Source organism: Chiloscyllium punctatum, chromosome 47 (genome assembly GCF_047496795.1).
Source record: "Chiloscyllium punctatum isolate Juve2018m chromosome 47, sChiPun1.3, whole genome shotgun sequence".
NCBI lineage: Eukaryota > Metazoa > Chordata > Chondrichthyes > Orectolobiformes > Hemiscylliidae > Chiloscyllium > Chiloscyllium punctatum.
Window position 1 is genome coordinate 28,308,370 of NC_092785.1, and position 17,630 is coordinate 28,325,999.

The following is a 17,630-nucleotide window of genomic DNA, read 5'->3' on the forward strand; positions in this document are numbered from 1 at the left end:
AGGGGCTGAAACAGAGGGCGAGAAACAGAGGGGCTAAATCAGAGGGGCTGAATCAGAGGGGCTAAAATAGAGGGCGAGAAACAAAGGGGCTGAAACAGAGGGCGAGAAACAGAGGGGCTGAAACAGAGGGCGAGAAACAGAGGGGCTAAATCAGAGGGGCTGAATCAGAGGGGCTAAAATAGAGGGCGAGAAACAAAGGGGCTTAAACAGAGGGCGAGAAACAGAGGGGCTGAAACAGAGGGCTAGAAACAGAGGGGCTGAAACAGAGGGCGAGAAAGAGAGGGTCTGAAACAGAGGCCGAGAAACACAGTGGCTGAAACAGAGGGCGAGACACAGAGGGGCTGAAACATAGGGCGAGAAACAGTGGGGCTGAAACAGAGGGGCTGAAACAGATGGGCTGAAACAGAGGGGCTGAATCAGAGGGGCTGATTCAGAGTGGCTGAAACAGAGGGGCTGAATCAGCGGGGCTGAAACAGAGGGCGAGAAACTGAGGGTCTGAAACAGAGGGGCTAAAACAGAGGGGCTGAAACAGAGGGGCTGAATCAGAGGAGCTGATTCAGAGGGGCTGAAACAGAGGGGCTGAATCAAAGGGGCTGAAACAGTGGGCGAGAAACAGAGGGGCTGAAACAGAGGGCGAGAAACAGAGGGGCAGAAACAGAGGGCGAGAAACAGAGGGGCTGAAACAGAGGGGCAGAAACAGAGGGCGAGAAACAGAGGGGCAGAAACAGAGGGCGAGAAACAGAGGGGCTGAAACAGAGGGGCTGACACAGAGGGGCTGAAACAAAGGGGCTGAAACAGAGGGCGAGAAACAGAGGGGCTGAAACAGAGGGCGAGAAACACAGTGGCTGAAACAGAGGGCGAGAAACAGAGGGGCTGAAATAGAGGGGTTGAAACAGAGGGGCTGAAACAGTGGGTTGGAAACAGAGGGCGAGAAACAGAGGGGCTGAAACAGAGGGCGAGAAACAGAGGGGCTGAAACAGAGGGCGAGAAACAGAGGGGATGAAACAGAGGGGCTGAAACAGAGGTGCTGTAACAGAGGGGCTGAAACAGCGGGCGAGAAACAGAGGGGCTGAATCAGAGGGGCTGAATCAGAGGGGCTGAAACAGAGGGGCTGAAATAGAGGGCGAGAAGCAAAGGGGCTGAAACAGCGGGCGAGAAACAGAGGGGCTGAAACAGAGGGGCTGAAACAGACGGGCTGAAACAGAGAGCCTGAAACAGAGGGCGAGAAACAGAGGGGCTGAAACAGAGGGCGCAAAACAGAGGGGCTGAAACAGAGGGCGTGAAACAGAGGGTGACAACAGAGGGCGAGAAACAGATGGGATGAAACAGAGGGGCTGAAACAGAGGGGCTGAAACAGAGGGGCTGAAACTGAGGGGCTGAATCAGAGGGGCTGAAACAGAGGGGCTGAATCAGAGGGGCTGAAACAGAGGGTCTGAAACAGAGTGCGAGAAACAGAGGGGCTGAAACAGAGGGCGAGAAACAGAGGGGCTGAAACAGAGGGCGAGAGACAGAGGGGCAGAAGCAGAGGGCGAGAAACAGAGGGCCTGAAACAGAGGGGATGAAACAGAGGGTATGAAACAGAGTGCGAGAAACAGAGGGGCTGAAACAGAGGGCGAGAAACAGAGGGGCTGTAACAGAGGGCGAGAAACAGAGGGGTTGAAACAGAGGGGCTGAAACAGAGGGGCTGAAACAGAGGGGCTGAAACAGAGGGCGAGAAACAGAGGGGCTGAAACAGACGGGCTGAAACAGAGGGGCTGAAACAGTGGGCATGAAACAGAGGGCGAGAAACAGAGGGGCTGAAACAGAGAGCGAGAAATAGAGGGCGAGAAACAGAGGGGCTGAATTAGAGGGGCTGAAACAGAGGGCGAGAAACAGAGGGGCTGAAACAGAGGGGCTGAAACAGAGGGGCTGAAACATAGGGGCTGAAACAGAGAGCGAGAAACAGAGGGGCTGAAACAGAGGGCGAGAAACAGAGTGGCTGAAACAGAGGGGCGGGAAACAGAGGGGCTGAATCAGAGGGGCTGAATCAGAGGGGCTGAAACAAGGGGCTGAAACAGAGGGGCTGAAACAGAGGGCGAGAAACAGAGGGGCTGAAACAGAGGGCGAGAAACAGAGGGGCTGAAACAGGGGGCGAGAAACAGAGGGGCTGAACCAGATGGCGAGAAACAGAGGGGCTGAAACAGAGGGGCTGAAACAGAGGGCGAGAGACAGAGGGGCAGAAGCAGAGGGCGAGAAACAGAGGGCCTGAAACAGAGGGGCTGAAACAGAGGGCGAGAAACAGAGCGGCTGAAACAGAGGGCGAGAAACAGAGGGGCTGAAACAGAGGGGCTGAAACAGAGGGTCTGAAACAGAGTGCGAGAAACAGAGGGGCTGAAACAGAGGGCGAGAAACAGAGGGGCTGTAACAGAGGGCGAGAAACAGAGGGGTTGAAACAGAGGGGCTGAAACAGAGGGGCTGAAACAGAGGGGCTGAAACAGAGGGCGAGAAACAGAGGGGCTGAAACAGACGGGCTGAAACAGAGGGGCTGAAACAGTGGGCATGAAACAGAGGGCGAGAAACAGAGGGGCTGAAACAGAGGGCGAGAAACAGAGGGCGAGAAACAGAGGGGCTGAATTAGAGGGGCTGAAACAGAGGGCGAGAAACAGAGGGGCTGAAACAGAGGGCGAGAAACAGAGGGGCTGAAACAGAGGGGCTGAAACAGAGGGGCTGAAACATAGGGGCTGAAACAGAGCGCGAGAAACAGAGGGGCTGAAACAGAGGGCGAGAAACAGAGTGGCTGAAACAGAGGGGCGGGAAACAGAGGGGCTGAATCAGAGGGGCTGAATCAGAGGGGCTGAAACAAGGGGCTGAAACAGAGGGGCTGAAACAGAGGGCGAGAAACAGAGGGGCTGAAACAGAGGGCGAGAAACAGAGGGGCTGAAACAGGGGGCGAGAAACAGAGGGGCTGAAACAGAGGGGCTAAATCAGAGGGTCTGAAACAGAGGGGCTGAATCAGAGGGGCTGATTCAGAGGGTCTGAAACAGAGGGCTGAATCAGAGGGGCTGAAACAGAGGGCGAGAAACAGAGGGTCTGAAACAGAGGGTGAGAAACAGAGGGGCTGAAACAGAGGGCGAGAAACAGAGGGGCTGAAACAGAGGGGCTGAAACAGAGGGCGAGAAACAGAGCGGCTGAAACAGAGGGCGAGAAACAGAGGGGCTGAAACAGAGGGTCTGAAACAGAGGGTCTGAAACAGAGTGCGAGAAACAGAGGGGCTGAAACAGAGGGCGAGAAACAGAGTGGCTGTAACAGAGGGCGAGAAACAGAGGGGTTGAAACAGAGGGGCTGAAACAGAGGGGCTGAAACAGAGGGGCTGAAACAGAGGGCGAGACACAGAGGGGCTGAAACAGACGGGCTGAAACAGAGGGGCTGAAACAGTGGGCATGAAACAGAGGGCGAGAAACAGAGGGGCTGAAACAGAGGGCGAGAAACAGAGGGCGAGAAACAGAGGGGCTGAATCAGAGGGGCTGAAACAGAGGGCGAGTAACAGTGGGGCTGAAACAGAGGGCGAGAAACAGAGGGGCTGAAACAGAGGGGCTGAAACAGAGGGGCTGAAACAGAGGGCGAGAAACAGAGTGGCTGAAACAGAGGGGCGGGAAACAGAGGGGCTGAATCAGAGGGGCTGAATCAGAGGGGCTGAATCAGAGGGGCTGACCAGAGGGTGCGAAACAGAGGGGCTGAAACAGAGGGGCTGAAACAGAGGGGCTGAAACAGAGGGCGAGAAACAGAGGGGCTGAAACAGAGGGCGAGAAACAGAGGGGCTGAAACAGGGGGCGAGAAACAGAGGGGCTGAAACAGAGGGGCTAAATCAGAGGGGCTGAAACAGAGGGGCTGAATCAGAGGGGCTGATTCAGAGGGTCTGAAACAGAGGGCTGAATCAGAGGGGCTGAAACAGAGGGCGAGAAACAGAGGGTCTGAAACAGAGGGTGAGAAACAGAGGGGCTGAAACAGAGGGCGAGAAACAGAGGGGCTGAAACAGAGGGTGAGAAACAGAGGGGCTGAAACAGAGGGCGAGAAACAGAGGGGCTGAAACAGAGGGGCTAAAAAAAAAGGGGCTGAAACAGAGGGGCTGAATCAGAGGAGCTGATTCAGAGGGGCTGAAACAGAGGGGCTGAATCAGCGGGGCTGAAACAGTGGGCGAGAAACAGAGGGGCTGAAATAGAGGGCGAGAAACAGAGGGGCAGAAACAGAGGGCGAGAAACAGAGGGGCTGAAACAGAGGTGCTAAAACAGAGGGCGAGAAACAGAGGGGCTGAAACAGTGGGCGAGAAACAGAGGGGCTGAAACAGAGGGGCTGACACAGAGGGGCTGAAACAAAGCGGCTGAAACAGAGGGCGAGAAACAGAGGGGCTGAAACAGAGGGGCTGAAACAGTGGGGCTGAAACAGAGGGCGAGAAACAGAGGGGCTGAAACAGAGGGGCTGAAACAGAGGGGCGGAAACAGAGGGGCTGAAACAGAGGGCGAGAAACAGAGGGGCTGAATCAGAGGGGCTGAATCAGAGGGGCTGAAACAGAGGGGCTGAAACAGAGGGCGAGAAACAAAGGGGCTGAAACAGAGTGCGAGAAACAGAGGGGCTGAAACAGAGGGGCTGAAACAGAGGGGCTGAAACAGAGGGGCTGAAACAGAGGGGGAGAAACAGAGGGGCTGAAACAGAGGGGCTGAATCAGAGGGGCTAAAACAGAGGGCGAGAAACAGAGGGGCTGAAACAGAGGGCGAGAAACAGAGAAGCTGAAACAGAGGGCGAGAAACAGAGGGGCTGAAACAGAGGGGCTGAAACAGAGGGGCTAAAACAGAGGGGCTGAAACAGAGGGTGAGAAACAGAGGGGCTAAATCAGAGGGGCTGAATCAGAGGGGCTGAAACAGAGGGTCTGAAACAGAGAGCGAGCAACAAAGGGGCTGAAAGAGCGGGCGAGAAACAGAGGGGCTGAAACAGAGGGGCTGAAACAGACGGGCTGAAACAGAGAGCCTGAAACAGAGGGCGAGAAACAGAGGGGCTGAAACAGAGGGCGCAAAACAGAGGGACTGAAACAGAGGGCGTGAAACAGAGGGCGAGAAACAGAGGGCGAGAAACAGAGGGGATGAAACACAGGGGCTGAAACAGAGGGGCAGAAACAGAGGGGCTGAAACTGAGGGGCTGAATCAGAGGGGCTGAAACAGAGGGGCTGAATCAGAGGGGCTGAACCAGATGGCGAGAAACAGAGGCGCTGAAACAGAGGGCGAGAAACAGAGGGCCTGAAACAGAGGGGCTGAAACAGAGGGCGAGAAACAGAGGGGCTGAAACAGAGGGCGAGAAACAGAGGGGCTGAAACAGAGGGGCTGAAACAGAGGGGCTGAAACAGAGTGCGAGAAACAGAGGGGCTGAAACAGAGGGCGAGAAACAGAGGGGCTGTAACAGAGGGCGAGAAACAGAGGGGCTGAAACAGAGGGGCTGAAACAGAGGGGCTGAAACAGAGGGGCTGAAAAAGATGGTGAAAAACAGCGGGGATGAAACAGAGGGGCTGAAACAGTGGGGCTGAAACAGAGGGGCTGAAACAGAGGGGCTGGAACAGAGGGGGAGAAACAGAGGGGCTGAAACAGAGGGGCTGAATCAGAGGGGCTAAAACAGAGGGCGAGAAACAGAGGGGCTGAAACCGAGGGCGAGAAACAGAGCGGCTGAAACAGAGGGCGAGAAACAGAGGGGCTGAAACAGAGGGCGAGAAACAGAGGGGCTGAAACAGAGGGCGAGAAACAGAGGGGCGGAAACAGAGGGGCTGAAACAGTGGGGCTGAAACAGAGGGGGAAAAACAGAGGGGCTGAAACAGAGGGCGAGAAACAGAGTGGCTGAAACAGAGGGCGAGAAACAGAGATGCTGAAACAGATGGCGAGAAACAGAGGGGCTGAAACAGAGGGGCGGGAAACAGAGGGGCTGAATCAGAGGGGCTGACTGAGTGGGGCTGAATCAGAGGGGCTGAATCAGAGGCGCTGAAACAGAGGGTGAGAAACAGAGGGGCTGAAACAGAGGGGCTGAAACAGAGGGGCTCAAACAGAGGGCGAGAAACAGAGGGGCTGAATCAGAGGGGCTAAATCAGAGGGGCTGTATCAGAGGGGCTGAAACAGTGGGGCTGAATCAGAGGTGCTGAAACAGAGGGCGAGAATCAGCGGGGCTGAAACAGAGGGCAGGAAACAGAGGGGCTGAAACATAGGGCGAGAAACAGAGGGGCTGAAACAGAGGGGCTGAAACAGAGGGGCTGAAACAGAGGGCGAGAAACAGAGGGGCTGAAACAGGGGCCGAGAAACAGAGGGTCTGAAACAGAGGGGCTAAATCAGAGGGGCTGAAACAGAGGGGGCTGAATCAGAGGGGCTGATTCAGAGGGGCTGAAACAGAGGGCTGAATCAGAGGGGCTGAAAAAGAGGGCGAGAAACAGAGGGTCTGAAACAGAGGGTGAGAAACAGAGGGGCTGAAACAGAGGGCGAGAAACAGAGGGGCTGAAACAGAGGGGCTAAAAAAAAAGGGGCTGAAACAGAGGGGCTGAATCAGAGGAGCTGATTCAGAGGGGCTGAAACAGAGGGGCTGAATCAGCGGGGCTGAAACAGTGGGCGAGAAACAGAGGGGCTGAAACAGAGGGCGAGAAACAGAGGGGCAGAAACAGAGGGCGAGAAACAGAGGGGCTGAAACAGAGGGGCTGCAACAGAGGGCGAGAAACAGAGGGGCTGAAACAGAGAGCGAGAAACAGAGGGGCTGAAACAGAGGGGCTGACACAGAGGGGCTGAAACAAAGCGGCTGAAACAGAGGGCGAGAAACAGAGGGGCTGAAACAGAGGGGCTGAAACAGTGGGGCTGAAACAGAGGGCGAGAAACAGAGGGGCTGAAACAGAGGGGCTGAAACAGAGGGGCTGAAACAGAGGGGCTGAATCAGAGGGTCTGAATCAGAGGGGTTGAAACAGAGGGGCTGAAACAGAGGGCGAGAAACAAAGTGGCTGAAACAGCGTGCGAGAAACAGAGGGGCTGAAACAGAGGGGCTGAAACAGTGGGGCTGAAACAGAGGGCGAGAAACAGAGGGGCTGAAACAGAGGGGCTGAAACAGAGGGGCTGAAACAGAGGGGCTGAATCAGAGGGTCTGAATCAGAGGGGTTGAAACAGAGGGGCTGAAACAGAGGGCGAGAAACAAAGTGGCTGAAACAGCGTGCGAGAAACAGAGGGGCTGAAACAGAGGGGCTGAAACAGAGGGGCTGAAACAGAGGGCGAGAAACAGAGGGGCTAAATCAGAGGGGCTGAATCAGAGAGGCTAAAATAGAGGGGCTGAAACAGAGAGGCTGGTACAAAGGGGGAGAAACAGAGGGGCCGAAACAGAGGGGCTGAATCAGAGGTGCTAAAACAGAGGGCGAGAAACAAGGGGCTGAAACAGAGGGCGAGAAACAGAGGGGCTGAAACAGAGGGCGAGAAGCAAAGGGGCTGAAACAGCGGGCGAGAAACAGAGGGGCTGAAACAGAGGGGCTGAAACAGACGGGCTGAAACAGAGAGCCTGAAACAGAGGGCGAGAAACAGAGGGGCTGAAACAGAGGGCGCAAAACAGAGGGGCTGAACCAGAGGGCATGAAACAGAGGGTGACAAACAGAGGGCGAGAAACAGATGGGATGAAACAGAGGGGCTGAAACAGAGGGGCTGAAACAGAGGGGCTGAAACTGAGGGGCTGAATCAGAGGGGCTGAAACAGAGGGGCTGAATCAGAGGGGCTGAACCAGATGGCGAGAAACAGAGGGGCTGAAACAGAGGGCGAGAGACAGAGGGGCAGAAGCAGAGGGCGAGAAACAGAGGGCCTGAAACAGAGGGGCTGAAACAGAGGGCGAGAAACAGAGCGGCTGAAACAGAGGGCGAGAAACAGAGGGGCTGAAACAGAGGGGCTGAAACAGAGGGTCTGAAACAGAGTGCGAGAAACAGAGGGGCTGAAACAGAGGGCGAGAAACAGAGGGGCTGTAACAGAGGGCGAGAAACAGAGGGGTTGAAACAGAGGGGCTGAAACAGAGGGGCTGAAACAGAGGGGCTGAAACAGAGGGTGAGAAACAGAGGGGCTGAAACAGACGGGCTGAAACAGAGGGGCTGAAACAGTGGGCATGAAACAGAGGGCGAGAAACAGAGGGGCTGAAACAGAGGGCGAGAAACAGAGGGCGAGAAACAGAGGGGCTGAATTAGAGGGGCTGAAACAGAGGGCGAGAAACAGAGGGGCTGAAACAGAGGGGCTGAAACAGAGGGGCTGAAACATAGGGGCTGAAACAGAGCGCGAGAAACAGAGGGGCTGAAACAGAGGGCGAGAAACAGAGTGGCTGAAACAGAGGGGCGGGAAACAGAGGGGCTGAATCAGAGGGGCTGAATCAGAGGGGCTGAAACAAGGGGCTGAAACAGAGGGGCTGAAACAGAGGGCGAGAAACAGAGGGGCTGAAACAGAGGGCGAGAAACAGAGGGGCTGAAACAGGGGGCGAGAAACAGAGGGGCTGAACCAGATGGCGAGAAACAGAGGGGCTGAAACAGAGGGGCTGAAACAGAGGGCGAGAGACAGAGGGGCAGAAGCAGAGGGCGAGAAACAGAGGGCCTGAAACAGAGGGGCTGAAACAGAGGGCGAGAAACAGAGCGGCTGAAACAGAGGGCGAGAAACAGAGGGGCTGAAACAGAGGGGCTGAAACAGAGGGTCTGAAACAGAGTGCGAGAAACAGAGGGGCTGAAACAGAGGGCGAGAAACAGAGGGGCTGTAACAGAGGGCGAGAAACAGAGGGGTTGAAACAGAGGGGCTGAAACAGAGGGGCTGAAACAGAGGGGCTGAAACAGAGGGCGAGAAACAGAGGGGCTGAAACAGACGGGCTGAAACAGAGGGGCTGAAACAGTGGGCATTAAACAGAGGGCGAGAAACAGAGGGGCTGAAACAGAGGGCGAGAAACAGAGGGCGAGAAACAGAGGGGCTGAATTAGAGGGGCTGAAACAGAGGGCGAGAAACAGAGGGGCTGAAACAGAGGGCGAGAAACAGAGGGGCTGAAACAGAGGGGCTGAAACAGAGGGGCTGAAACATAGGGGCTGAAACAGAGCGCGAGAAACAGAGGGGCTGAAACAGAGGGCGAGAAACAGAGTGGCTGAAACAGAGGGGCGGGAAACAGAGGGGCTGAATCAGAGGGGCTGAATCAGAGGGGCTGAAACAAGGGGCTGAAACAGAGGGGCTGAAACAGAGGGCGAGAAACAGAGGGGCAGAAGCAGAGGGCGAGAAACAGAGGGCCTGAAACAGAGGGGCTGAAACAGAGGGCGAGAAACAGAGCGGCTGAAACAGAGGGCGAGAAACAGAGGGGCTGAAACAGAGGGGCTGAAACAGAGGGTCTGAAACAGAGTGCGAGAAACAGAGGGGCTGTAACAGAGGGCGAGAAAAAGAGGGGCTGAAACAGAGGGGCTGAAACAGAGGGGCTGAAACAGAGGGCGAGAAACAGAGGGGCTGAAACAGAGGGGCTGAAACAGAGGGACTGAAACAGTGGGCATGAAACAGAGGGCGAGAAACAGAGGGGCTGAAACAGAGGGCGAGAAACAGAGGGACTGAAACAGAGGGCGAGAAACAGAGGGGCTGAAACAGAGGGGCTGAAACAGAGGGCGAGAAACAGAGTGGCTGAAACAGAGGGGCGGGAAACAGAGGGGCAGAATCAGAGGGGCTGAATCAGAGGGGCTGAATCAGAGGGGCTGAAATCGAGTGTGCGAAACAGAGGGGCTGAAACAGAGGGGCTGAAACAGAGGGGCTGAAACAGAGGGCGAGAAACAGAGGGGCTGAAACAGAGGGCGAGAAACAGAGGGGCTGAAACAGGGGGCGAGAAACAGAGGGGCTGAAACAGAGGGGCTAAATCAGAGGGGCTGAAACAGAGGGGCTGAATCAGAGGGGCTGATTCAGAGGGGCTGAAACAGAGGGGCTGAATCAGAGGGGCTGAAACAGAGGGCGAGAAACAGAGGGTCTGAAACAGAGGTTTAGAAACAGAGGGGCTGAAACAGAGGGCGAGAAACAGAGGGGCTGAAACAGAGGGGCTAAAACAGATGGGCTGAAACAGAGGGGTTGAATCAGAGGAGCTGATTCAGAGGGGCTGAAACAGAGGGGCTGAATCAGCGGGGCTGAAACAGTGGGCGAGATACAGAGGGGCTGAAACAGAGGGCGAGAAACAGAGGGGCTGAAACAGAGGGGCTGAAACAGAGGGCGAGAAACAGAGGGGCTGAAACAGAGGGCGAGAAACAGAGGGGCTGAAACAGAGGGGCTGACACAGAGGGGCTGAAACAAAGGGGCTGAAACAGAGTGCGAGAAACAGAGGGGCTGAAACAGAGGGCGAGTAACAGAGTGGCTGAAACAGAGGTCGAGAAACAGAGGGGCTGAAATAGAGGGGTCGAAACAGAGATGCTGAAACAGATGGCGAGAAACAGAGGGGCTGAAACAGAGGGGCGGGAAACAGAGGGGCTGAATCAGAGGGGCTGAATCAGAGGGGCTGAAACAGAGGGGCTGAAACAGAGGGTGAGAAACAAAGGGGCTGAAACAGCGGGCGAGAAACAGAGGGGCTGAAACAGAGGGGCTGAAACAGAGGGCGAGAAACAGAGGGGCTAAATCAGAGGGGCTGAATCAGAGGGGCTAAAATAGAGGGCGAGAAACAAAGGGGCTGAAACAGAGGGCGAGAAACAGAGGGGCTGAAACAGAGGGCGAGAAACAGAGGGGCTGAAACAGAGGGGCTGAAACAGAGGGGCTGAAACAGAGGGCTAGAAACAGAGGGGCTGAAACAGAGGGCGAGAAAGAGAGGGTCTGAAACAGAGGCCGAGAAACACAGTGGCTGAAACAGAGGGCGAGACACAGAGGGGCTGAAACATAGGGCGAGAAACAGTGGGGCTGAAACAGAGGGGCTGAAACAGAGGGGCTGAAACAGAGGGGCTGAATCAGAGGGGCTGATTCAGAGTGGCTGAAACAGAGGGGCTGAATCAGCGGGGCTGAAACAGAGGGCGAGAAACTGAGGGTCTGAAACAGAGGGGCTAAAACAGAGGGGCTGAAACAGAGGGGCAGAATCAGAGGAGCTGATTCAGAGGGGCTGAAACAGAGGGGCTGAATCAAAGGGGCTGAAACAGTGGGCGAGAAACAGAGGGGCTGAAACAGAGGGCGAGAAACAGAGGGGCAGAAACAGAGGGCGAGAAACAGAGGGGCTGAAACAGAGGGGCAGAAACAGAGGGCGAGAAACAGTGGGGCAGAAACAGAGGGCGAGAAACAGAGGGGCTGAAACAGAGGGGCTGACACAGAGGGGCTGAAACAAAGGGGCTGAAACAGAGGGCGAGAAACAGAGGGGCTGAAACAGAGGGCGAGAAACAGAGTGGCTGAAACAGAGGGCGAGAAGCAGAGGGGCTGAAATAGAGGGGTTGAAACAGAGGGGCTGAAACAGTGGGTTGGAAACAGAGGGCGAGAAACAGAGGGGCTGAAACAGAGGGCGAGAAACAGAGGGGCTGAAACAGAGGGCGAGAAACAGAGGGGATGAAACAGAGGGGCTGAAACAGAGGTGCTGTAACAGAGGGGCTGAAACAGCGGGCGAGAAACAGAGGGGCTGAATCAGAGGGGCTGAATCAGAGGGGCTGAAACAGAGGGGCTGAAATAGAGGGCGAGAAGCAAAGGGGCTGAAACAGCGGGCGAGAAACAGAGGGGCTGAAACAGAGGGGCTGAAACAGACGGGCTGAAACAGAGAGCCTGAAACAGAGGGCGAGAAACAGAGGGGCTGAAACAGAGGGCGCAAAACAGAGGGGCTGAAACAGAGGGCGTGAAACAGAGGGTGACAAACAGAGGGCGAGAAACAGATGGGATGAAACAGAGGGGCTGAAACAGAGGGGCTGAAACAGAGGGGCTGAAACTGAGGGGCTGAATCAGAGGGGCTGAAACAGAGGGGCTGAATCAGAGGGGCTGAAACAGAGGGTCTGAAACAGAGTGCGAGAAACAGAGGGGCTGAAACAGAGGGCGAGAAACAGAGGGGCTGAAACAGAGGGCGAGAGACAGAGGGGCAGAAGCAGAGGGCGAGAAACAGAGGGCCTGAAACAGAGGGGCTGAAACAGAGGGCGAGAAACAGAGCGGCTGAAACAGAGGGCGAGAAACAGAGGGGCTGAAACAGAGGGGCTGAAACAGAGGGTCTGAAACAGAGTGCGAGAAACAGAGGGGCTGAAACAGAGGGCGAGAAACAGAGGGGCTGTAACAGAGGGCGAGAAACAGAGGGGTTGAATCAGAGGGGCTGAAACAGAGGGGCTGAAACAGAGGGGCTGAAACAGAGGGCGAGAAACAGAGGGGCTGAAACAGACGGGCTGAAACAGAGGGGCTGAAACAGTGGGCATGAAACAGAGGGCGAGAAACAGAGGGGCTGAAACAGAGGGCGAGAAATAGAGGGCGAGAAACAGAGGGGCTGAATTAGAGGGGCTGAAACAGAGGGCGAGAAACAGAGGGGCTGAAACAGAGGGGCTGAAACAGAGGGGCTGAAACATAGGGGCTGAAACAGAGAGCGAGAAACAGAGGGGCTGAAACAGAGGGCGAGAAACAGAGTGGCTGAAACAGAGGGGCGGGAAACAGAGGGGCTGAATCAGAGGGGCTGAATCAGAGGGGCTGAAACAAGGGGCTGAAACAGAGGGGCTGAAACAGAGGGCGAGAAACAGAGGGGCTGAAACAGAGGGCGAGAAACAGAGGGGCTGAAACAGGGGGCGAGAAACAGAGGGGCTGAACCAGATGGCGAGAAACAGAGGGGCTGAAACAGAGGGGCTGAAACAGAGGGCGAGAGACAGAGGGGCAGAAGCAGAGGGCGAGAAACAGAGGGCCTGAAACAGAGGGGCTGAAACAGAGGGCGAGAAACAGAGCGGCTGAAACAGAGGGCGAGAAACAGAGGGGCTGAAACAGAGGGGCTGAAACAGAGGGTCTGAAACAGAGTGCGAGAAACAGAGGGGCTGAAACAGAGGGCGAGAAACAGAGGGGCTGTAACAGAGGGCGAGAAACAGAGGGGTTGAAACAGAGGGGCTGAAACAGAGGGGCTGAAACAGAGGGGCTGAAACAGAGGGCGAGAAACAGAGGGGCTGAAACAGACGGGCTGAAACAGAGGGGCTGAAACAGTGGGCATGAAACAGAGGGCGAGAAACAGAGGGGCTGAAACAGAGGGCGAGAAACAGAGGGCGAGAAACAGAGGGGCTGAATTAGAGGGGCTGAAACAGAGGGCGAGAAACAGAGGGGCTGAAACAGAGGGCGAGAAACAGAGGGGCTGAAACAGAGGGGCTGAAACAGAGGGGCTGAAACATAGGGGCTGAAACAGAGCGCGAGAAACAGAGGGGCTGAAACAGAGGGCGAGAAACAGAGTGGCTGAAACAGAGGGGCGGGAAACAGAGGGGCTGAATCAGAGGGGCTGAATCAGAGGGGCTGAAACAAGGGGCTGAAACAGAGGGGCTGAAACAGAGGGCGAGAAACAGAGGGGCTGAAACAGAGGGCGAGAAACAGAGGGGCTGAAACAGGGGGCGAGAAACAGAGGGGCTGAAACAGAGGGGCTAAATCAGAGGGTCTGAAACAGAGGGGCTGAATCAGAGGGGCTGATTCAGAGGGTCTGAAACAGAGGGCTGAATCAGAGGGGCTGAAACAGAGGGCGAGAAACAGAGGGTCTGAAACAGAGGGTGAGAAACAGAGGGGCTGAAACAGAGGGCGAGAAACAGAGGGGCTGAAACAGAGGGGCTGAAACAGAGGGCGAGAAACAGAGCGGCTGAAACAGAGGGCGAGAAACAGAGGGGCTGAAACAGAGGGTCTGAAACAGAGGGTCTGAAACAGAGTGCGAGAAACAGAGGGGCTGAAACAGAGGGCGAGAAACAGAGTGGCTGTAACAGAGGGCGAGAAACAGAGGGGTTGAAACAGAGGGGCTGAAACAGAGGGGCTGAAACAGAGGGGCTGAAACAGAGGGCGAGACACAGAGGGGCTGAAACAGACGGGCTGAAACAGAGGGGCTGAAACAGTGGGCATGAAACAGAGGGCGAGAAACAGAGGGGCTGAAACAGAGGGCGAGAAACAGAGGGCGAGAAACAGAGGGGCTGAATCAGAGGGGCTGAAACAGAGGGCGAGTAACAGTGGGGCTGAAACAGAGGGCGAGAAACAGAGGGGCTGAAACAGAGGGGCTGAAACAGAGGGGCTGAAACAGAGGGCGAGAAACAGAGTGGCTGAAACAGAGGGGCGGGAAACAGAGGGGCTGAATCAGAGGGGCTGAATCAGAGGGGCTGAATCAGAGGGGCTGACCAGAGGGTGCGAAACAGAGGGGCTGAAACAGAGGGGCTGAAACAGAGGGGCTGAAACAGAGGGCGAGAAACAGAGGGGCTGAAACAGAGGGCGAGAAACAGAGGGGCTGAAACAGGGGGCGAGAAACAGAGGGGCTGAAACAGAGGGGCTAAATCAGAGGGGCTGAAACAGAGGGGCTGAATCAGAGGGGCTGATTCAGAGGGTCTGAAACAGAGGGCTGAATCAGAGGGGCTGAAACAGAGGGCGAGAAACAGAGGGTCTGAAACAGAGGGTGAGAAACAGAGGGGCTGAAACAGAGGGCGAGAAACAGAGGGGCTGAAACAGAGGGTGAGAAACAGAGGGGCTGAAACAGAGGGCGAGAAACAGAGGGGCTGAAACAGAGGGGCTAAAAAAAAAGGGGCTGAAACAGAGGGGCTGAATCAGAGGAGCTGATTCAGAGGGGCTGAAACAGAGGGGCTGAATCAGCGGGGCTGAAACAGTGGGCGAGAAACAGAGGGGCTGAAATAGAGGGCGAGAAACAGAGGGGCAGAAACAGAGGGCGAGAAACAGAGGGGCTGAAACAGAGGTGCTAAAACAGAGGGCGAGAAACAGAGGGGCTGAAACAGTGGGCGAGAAACAGAGGGGCTGAAACAGAGGGGCTGACACAGAGGGGCTGAAACAAAGCGGCTGAAACAGAGGGCGAGAAACAGAGGGGCTGAAACAGAGGGGCTGAAACAGTGGGGCTGAAACAGAGGGCGAGAAACAGAGGGGCTGAAACAGAGGGGCTGAAACAGAGGGGCTGAAACAGAGGGGCTGAAACAGAGGGCGAGAAACAGAGGGGCTGAATCAGAGGGGCTGAATCAGAGGGGCTGAAACAGAGGGGCTGAAACAGAGGGCGAGAAACAAAGGGGCTGAAACAGAGTGCGAGAAACAGAGGGGCTGAAACAGAGGGGCTGAAACAGAGGGGCTGAAACAGAGGGGCTGAAACAGAGGGGGAGAAACAGAGGGGCTGAAACAGAGGGGCTGAATCAGAGGGGCTAAAACAGAGGGCGAGAAACAGAGGGGCTGAAACAGAGGGCGAGAAACAGAGAAGCTGAAACAGAGGGCGAGAAACAGAGGGGCTGAAACAGAGGGGCTGAAACAGAGGGGCTAAAACAGAGGGGCTGAAACAGAGGGTGAGAAACAGAGGGGCTAAATCAGAGGGGCTGAATCAGAGGGGCTGAAACAGAGGGTCTGAAACAGAGAGCGAGAAACAAAGGGGCTGAAAGAGCGGGCGAGAAACAGAGGGGCTGAAACAGAGGGGCTGAAACAGACGGGCTGAAACAGAGAGCCTGAAACAGAGGGCGAGAAACAGAGGGGCTGAAACAGAGGGCGCAAAACAGAGGGACTGAAACAGAGGGCGTGAAACAGAGGGCGAGAAACAGAGGGCGAGAAACAGAGGGGATGAAACACAGGGGCTGAAACAGAGGGGCAGAAACAGAGGGGCTGAAACTGAGGGGCTGAATCAGAGGGGCTGAAACAGAGGGGCTGAATCAGAGGGGCTGAACCAGATGGCGAGAAACAGAGGCGCTGAAACAGAGGGCGAGAAACAGAGGGCCTGAAACAGAGGGGCTGAAACAGAGGGCGAGAAACAGAGGGGCTGAAACAGAGGGCGAGAAACAGAGGGGCTGAAACAGAGGGGCTGAAACAGAGGGGCTGAAACAGAGTGCGAGAAACAGAGGGGCTGTAACAGAGGGCGAGAAACAGAGGGGCTGAAACAGAGGGGCTGAAACAGAGGGGCTGAAACAGAGGGGCTGAAAAAGATGGTGAAAAACAGCGGGGATGAAACAGAGGGGCTGAAACAGTGGGGCTGAAACAGAGGGGCTGAAACAGAGGGGCTGGAACAGAGGGGGAGAAACAGAGGGGCTGAAACAGAGGGGCTGAATCAGAGGGGCTAAAACAGAGGGCGAGAAACAGAGGGGCTGAAACCGAGGGCGAGAAACAGAGGGGCTGAAACAGAGGGGCTGAAACAGAGGGGCTGAAACAGAGGGCGAGAAACAGAGGGGCTGAAACAGAGGGCGAGAAACAGAGGGGCGGAAACAGAGGGGCTGAAACAGTGGGGCTGACACAGAGGGGGAAAAACAGAGGGGCTGAAACAGAGGGCGAGAAACAGAGTGGCTGAAACAGAGGGCGAGAAACAGAGATGCTGAAACAGATGGCGAGAAACAGAGGGGCTGAAACAGAGGGGCGGGAAACAGAGGGGCTGAATCAGAGGGGCTGAAACAGAGGCGCTGAAACAGAGGGTGAGAAACAGAGGGGCTGAAACAGAGGGGCTGAAACAGAGGGGCTCAAACAGAGGGCGAGAAACAGAGGGGCTGAATCAGAGGGGCTAAATCAGAGGGGCTGCATCAGAGGGGCTGAAACAGTGGGGCTGAATCAGAGGTGCTGAAACAGAGGGCGAGAATCAGCGGGGCTGAAACAGAGGGCGAGAAACAGAGGGGCTGAAACATAGGGCGAGAAACAGAGGGGCTGAAACAGAGGGGCTGAAACAGAGGGGCTGAAACAGAGGGCGAGAAACAGAGGGGCTGAAACAGGGGCCGAGAAACAGAGGGTCTGAAACAGAGGGGCTAAATCAGAGGGGCTGAAACAGAGGGGGCTGAATCAGAGGGGCTGATTCAGAGGGGCTGAAACAGAGGGCTGAATCAGAGGGGCTGAAACAGAGGGCGAGAAACAGAGGGTCTGAAACAGAGGGTGAGAAACAGAGGGGCTGAAACAGAGGGCGAGAAACAGAGGGGCTGAAACAGAGGGGCTAAAAAAAAAGGGGCTGAAACAGAGGGGCTGAATCAGAGGAGCTGATTCAGAGGGGCTGAAACAGAGGGGCTGAATCAGCGGGGCTGAAACAGTGGGCGAGAAACAGAGGGGCTGAAACAGAGGGCGAGAAACAGAGGGGCAGAAACAGAGGGCGAGAAACAGAGGGGCTGAAACAGAGGGGCTGAAACAGAGGGCGAGAAACAGAGGGGCTGAAACAGAGAGCGAGAAACAGAGGGGCTGAAACAGAGGGGCTGACACAGAGGGGCTGAAACAAAGGGGCTGAAACAGAGGGCGAGAAACAGAGGGGCTGAAACAGAGGGGCTGAAACAGTGGGGCTGAAACAGAGGGCGAGAAACAGAGGGGCTGAAACAGAGGGGCTGAAACAGAGGGGCTGAAACAGAGGGGCTGAAACAGAGGGCGAGAAACAGAGGGGCTGAATCAGAGGGTCTGAATCAGAGGGGTTGAAACAGAGGGGCTGAAACAGAGGGCGAGAAACAAAGTGGCTGAAACAGCGTGCGAGAAACAGAGGGGCTGAAACAGAGGGGCTGAAACAGAGGGGCTGAAACAGAG